General features: G+C 45.1%; 1 pseudogene; it reads right to left on the bottom strand.

The window, feature by feature from the left end:
• Positions 1 to 2,701: 2,701 nt before the first annotated feature.
• Positions 2,702 to 6,202, bottom strand: LOC123172590 (putative wall-associated receptor kinase-like 16; annotated as a pseudogene).
• Between the last annotated feature and the right edge of the window lie 237 nt (positions 6,203 to 6,439).

The raw sequence follows: 6,439 nt of genomic DNA, 5'->3' as shown, positions 1-6,439 counted from the left end.
TAATACCAAAGCCACTAATTTGTGCACCAACATTTAGTTTGAAAATTGCTTGGTCCCGTTTGGAATGTTGTTGTCTGCCACCGCTGTAATACTGTACACACTTGCTGAAGGTAATTCGTCTGAAAATTGAATTTGGTTCAGTTGATTTTTTTACCGTAAATTTCTGCTTCGAGATATGTGCACTGTTTCTTTAGTTTGCTCTTTGAGTTGCCTTTGGCTGTTTGTTTTAACTGACCACATATTTGGTTCTGTCAATTTACTACTGGGCTAAAGCCCAACCCTGCCCTCCCTTCCTTTATTTTCCTTTCTGTTTTTTTTGTTTTCATGTCTTTTTGCTTTTGCTTTTTTTGTGTTCCTTTATTACTTGCTTATATGGTAATTGCTGGGTGAGTAAAAATTTGTACACAAAAATACAATGCAATGTGTGTGAGAATCAAACTGGGTCTAAAGAGTCAGTGAGAGAAGTAGGTTATCCCGGCCGGGATTGTCTTTTTCCTGGTGCGACAAATAGTTTCAGGGCTTGAATTGACGGGGATCACTGAATATAGGGTGTCTACTTCAGGGATTCAGAGTTCAAGGTCTGATTTGGACTGCCTCTACAAATTCAGGGTTTAAAATCGACTTTACTCGACAGCTGATATGAACCTACCGTGCGCTCTTTGATGGGGCCGTACGTATATGTGGTACTAGTCTGGGAACCCATGCAGCCGAGCGTTCTCCCTCATCGTCAGCACCCGCGCCTGCCTGCTCCGGGTGCAGTATGACCTGAATGCAGCCGAGCGTTCTCGGTACAGAGCCGAGGGCTGCTAGAGAAGGACTCCATACGATAAGAGGACATGCGGAAATGCGCCCCACTGCGGACAGGTAGCACCTCCACGTCCAGCGGGGCCACGCGAAGCCACGTTGAGTCGTCAACAATGAAGGAGAGCATCTGAAATGGATTTCCCCGCCGACTAACATGATGATGAAGAAATTCACCTACGCCGTGAAACTTTGTTAGATGCCTGGCCCCACGGTGGGCGCCAACTGTCGGGGTTACGATCCTGACAATGAGTACTAGGGGTACGAAAGAGGGGTAGAGCCTAGCTATAGCGCATGTGTAACACTCCGTGTTTAACGAGTTCAGACCCCTCTCGGCGGAGGTAACATCCCTACTTCTCATGCTCCGAGGCTTGATTTTTCTTGATGGGTATAGTTAGAGAGATTGCCTGAACCTGGCTACGGAGGTGGAGGGCAGCTTATATAGAGTGCGCCGCAGCCGCATGCTCTTCATGTCAAAAGGGCGCTTAATGATATTAATTGCGTCAGTTACAGGTGTAAAGAGACTACTACAACAGTTGCACCCTTACAGGTAACGGTAGTCTTGACTCCGCTTTAAGGACGACTTAGAATTCCTCGACCGTTGCAGCTTCCATGCCGTCCCTTCATCTCTCTAGTCCGAGTGGTGATTGTCCAGCCGAGTGACGGGTGGTCATCCGAGTGCCGTCGAGGTGCCCGAGCGGACTTCCTCGTATATGCATCCGAATGCTCGTATGGTCCAGGGACCTACCAATGATGGAGTGGGGTCCCATGTGGGACTCATATGATGGGTCCTTGACCCTACCTGTAATAGGTGACCTCATCAGCGGCCGCCAAAGAGGAAGAATATTCAAGAGCAATCTGACGAATCGGTTATGGCGACAGTGGCGACCTTTCACCTTTATTCCGGCGACGACGATGAGCGGCGAACAGGCTGGGAGTCGGCCAGAAGGATGGCGAGAGCCAAGGGATGCGGCGAGGTAGTGGCGAGGCCAGCGGACGGTCTCTGGGAGGTGCACCGACGAAGAGGCGGTGAGAGAGGAAGGGGTGGGAGGCGCAAGCGAGACATACTTTTTTACTCTGTGTCGTAGCGGCCGAGTATATTTAGGCGCCTGACAGGAGATGGAGTAAAAAAAAATACTCCATTCGTTTTTGGGGATCGGCTAGGCGCTGGTTAGAGGGGTAAAACCGAAATTTTACTCCTTTATACCCGGATAGGGATAGGCTAGAGTTGTCCTAATGCGACAAGTCAATATCACAACCCCAACTAACCATAGAGTTTAAATTTACCCAACTGAACTACAATACTGGTTACAAGAACATAGCACTCGACTGACTGTTAGTACTGTTTAATTAAAAACCTCTTTCACTTTTGACCGAAGAAAGAAAAGAATGCCAACGTACTATAGGGGACGACCAAGCCACATGCTGCAGCAGAAACCAAATAGTATGCCGTCGTTTCCACAGCACCAGTTGGCTTTTCATACAGCCTGTAAAGATAGTGCGTTCAAACTGTGCTGGTGCAAGCAAACATAATGTGTTATCTTTTTTCTTTTGCGGTGTCATAATGTGTTACATAACGTGTTACCTGTAACATGGTTACAATTTACAACGTGACACATGTGGTAAACAATTCAAGTTATTCAAAAAATAAACATGGTTACAATTTACCACGTGACACATGTGTTAAACAATCCAAGTTATTCAAAAAATAAACACGGTTACAGTTTTTGTAAAAAGATGTAGTGCAGCGTACAAACGTGTACTGCCATCTTAGAAATACGGTTACAGACGTACAAACATTCGGCCACCTTAAAAACACAGTTATAATTATTTTTTTCCCTGACCAAAGGAGATCTCCACTGCTGATCATGTTTGAAGGATTGTGCCGGAAACAGCTCAATTAGTGACAAACATCTTGCACCTTACCGGATCGACTCAGTATGTGTAGCCGCTCAGCTACCTCCATCATCGTTGGTCTTTGATCTACATCCAGGCTAAGGCATTCCACCGCCATAACCGCAAGACTGTCAAGAAGCTCCAAATCTTCTGCTATTGATTTCCTTGTCAAAAAACTCGGTGGCCTTCTTCTTTTTCTTATGGGCTTCAAGAAAGCTCTTTACCAAGCTATTATTCTCGGAAAGTATGGCCATCCTACTGCTGATAAGCTCCAGGATTACAACTCCGAAACTATAGACATCACTTCTCTCGGTGAGGAGGCCTTCCTGTATATATACTGGATCCATATAATTCATGTCTCCGATGACTGATCCAGTGTGTTGCTTGTCTCTCGCAATCAACCTAGATATGTCGAAGTCTGAAATCTTGGGTACAAGGTTATCATCCAAGAGTATATTTGCTGGTTTGACATCACCGTGTAGAATTCTAATATTTGCTTTTGAGTGCATATAAGCTAGACCATCCGCTGACTGTGCAGCAATACTTAAACGCGCATCCAAGTTGAGAGCTACATTGTTCTTGTTGCTGTGAAGATTGTCATGGAGGCTACCTTGGGTGATAAACTCGTAGACCAGCATGGGGGCATCAAATTCAAGGCAACAACCAATGAGCCTAACAATGTTCTTGTGGATGACTTGAGATTGGATGATGACTTCATTTGCAAATTGTTCATTCTCTAGCACACTGCCACTGATCGGCTTCTTTATTGCAACTTCTTTATTGTCAAGATGGCCCTTGTAAACTTCACCAAAGCCACCTTTACCTATCAAGTTGCTACTCTCCAAAATTGGTTTGAGTTCCTCCTTTTTGAAAAGTTTGATGACATTTGCCTTCTCTAATGTAGGGCCGCCGTTCTTTTTGAAGAATTCTTGCCCCTTCTTTTTCTCTTTGTGGAGAATAAGAAGAAACGATAGAATCACCATAAGAAGAATACCACCTATTGCACCTAGATGGACAAGAAACAAACTTGCTTTATGCATGTCACTAAATTAGCAATTACAAATCTAGCAAAAATGTTTAGTATAAGAAGTAAATGGAATCTAAATCAAATTACCACTAGAACTAGAAGAAAAATAAATCTAAATCAAGACTGTCAAGGGGTTGAAACTCTGAGGAAAGTGTGCAAGGGACAAGGAAAGCATGTAGCTTGTACAATAAAGTCAGGTGATTTATAGGAATTAAGAAGTGGAACCGAAATGTTGATCCTATGAAACAATTATATATATATGCGGCTCTGTATGCATCAAGAGATGAACAGACAGTTGCTATGTTATAGATGTGTTTCTATATGTCTGCTCAGCAAATGGCTGTAGCGGTTATCTGTAGAGACCGAAAGCACGTGGGCCCAGATTCTGCGCAATAAGTACATGGAGTCTAAGACCTTAGCCCAGGTTACTGCTAGACCCAATGACTCGCCTTTTTGGAAGGGTCTGATGAGAACGAAAGCAGACTTCTTCCATAGAACCAAATTTATCATTGGAAATGATACTTTGACGAGATTCTGGGAGGATATGTGGTTAGGGGAGACGCTTTTACCCACACAATATGCTTCTTTCTATAATATTGTACAACGTAAAGAGGCTTATGTTGCTACAATCTTACACTCCAACCCTCTAAATATTCAATTCAGGAGACCTTTGGCTGGAGACCTTTGGGAAGCTTGGCTCCATTTAGTCAGAAGGTTGATGGATGTGCACTTGTCTCATGAGTATCACTGGAAGTTAACTACTAATGAAATTTTCTCTATGAAATCAATGTATTTGGATCTAATTAATTCCGGTCCAATCCCAAAATCTTCACATATTTGGAAGATCAAAGTTCCATTAAGAATCAAGGTCTTCATGTGGTTTGTTCACAGGGAGGTGATTCTGACTAAGGATAAGTTGGCAAAACGTAATTGGGAGGGCTCTCGGAGATATAGCTTTTGTGAGCATGATGAAAATATCAAACACCTCTTTCTCGATTGTCCGATGACCAAAGTTTTATGGTGCTCAGTGTATATAGCCTTCAATATCTCACCTCCAAATAATATTCACACATTATTTGGGACGTGGCTAAATGGAGTAGAGATGAATACGATGGAACATATATGTGTAGGAGTATGTGCATGCATTACTATTGGCTATATGGAACTTCAGGAACGACATGGTTTTTAACAGACAAACCCGTATTAATTTTTTGCAGGTTATCTTTAGGGCCACTGCTTTGATCCATATGTAGTCGCTACTCACTCGTATGGAAGCCAGGGTGCCTTTGGTTACTGGGTCTATCCGATGGGTGATGGTAGCTCGGGATATCTTCAACCGGTTTGGGTGGCGGTCATGTAATAGGATAGGTGTTTAGTCATCTGTTTCTATTTTCGCCGGTTGTGGCTGTCTTTACTTTTTATTTTCAGCTCTGACAGAGCTTGTTCTGGTACCGAGACTTTTTGGACCTGTTTTTAATAAATGGTTGCACGCACCATTCTGATACATTTCTACTTTTCTAGGGTTTAGGGTTTAGGGTGCTTGAAGTAATTGATTTAGGTGAGACAAATAAATAAATTGCAGGTGCAGTATAGCGGTAGCTTACCCACAGTCGCTTTTGCTGCTGGAGTAAATACATGTGTGCAGGTTCCGGCTTTGCCGTCGCCTTTCATTCCGAATTTGCATGGACAGTCGTAGCCTCCGGGCCTGTTTTTGCAGATCCCACCATTTGAGCAGGGGTACACTTGGGGTTGCTTGCACTCATCGATGTCTGAAGAATCATCGACACGTTAACGAGTTGGTAATGGACAGTTTGTTTCTTGCATGTATGAATGTAGGAGTATGTAAGTATGTACATTGGCATCCGTTAGCAATGTATGGGTTGCCATCGTAATGGTCCCAGCACTTGCAGATGTAGCCTGCAGCTGCAGGAGAATATGTTGTGTTGGCGCAGGAGCTGTTGCCGCTGACGCAGGCGTAGTCCCGAGGCGGCGGCTGTCCTTCCGCCGGACACCAAGTGTTCCCGGCGGCGAAATCGAGCGCAAAGGGGACTCCCCGGGGGAACCTTTTGGGTAGCGTCTGGTCGCCGTACATGTCGGGCGTAGAGAAGGTGTACCATGACTTCTCCACCAGCATGGCGTAGGAGCAGGGCCTGGTTTCCCACCGCGTGTTGTGCTCCACGGGTTCGACCAATAATTCGCAAGTCTTGACGGGGCTGTCGTCGGCCGAGAAGGTGCCCCACCCCGTGCACGACCCGTTCTTCGCGCGCGTCCTGGACGACCGCCAAATTTGTGCATGGCAACTAAACCTGCTCCAGCTATATCTATATGGTAGAGTCCATGTCAGTTGAGCCTCTGCTTTCCAGCCGACGCCGATGACAACATTACCCGTCGCCGACACGGGCACACGGCGAACGGGGTGTCGTCGAAATTTATGTGCTGACGCAAGAAGAAGACTGACGTGAATGGTAATGTGATCATCTATAAGGCTCGGCTTGTCGCTAAGGGTTATCGACAAGTTCATGGAGTTGACTACGATGAGACCTTCTCACCCATAGCGAAGCTGAAGTACGTCCGAATCATGTTAGCAATTGCCGCATTCTATGATTATGAGATCTGGCAAATGAACGTCAAAACGGCATTCCTTAACAGTTTCCTTAAGGAAGAATTGTAGACGATGCAGCCGGAAGGTTTTGTCGATCCTAAGAATGCCGACAA

The sequence above is a fragment of the Triticum aestivum genome, unplaced genomic scaffold, assembly GCF_018294505.1.
Source record: "Triticum aestivum cultivar Chinese Spring unplaced genomic scaffold, IWGSC CS RefSeq v2.1 scaffold181749, whole genome shotgun sequence".
Classification (NCBI taxonomy): domain Eukaryota; kingdom Viridiplantae; phylum Streptophyta; class Magnoliopsida; order Poales; family Poaceae; genus Triticum; species Triticum aestivum.
Note: the sequence above shows the minus strand (reverse complement) of the source record. Positions and strands in the feature narration are given on the sequence as shown.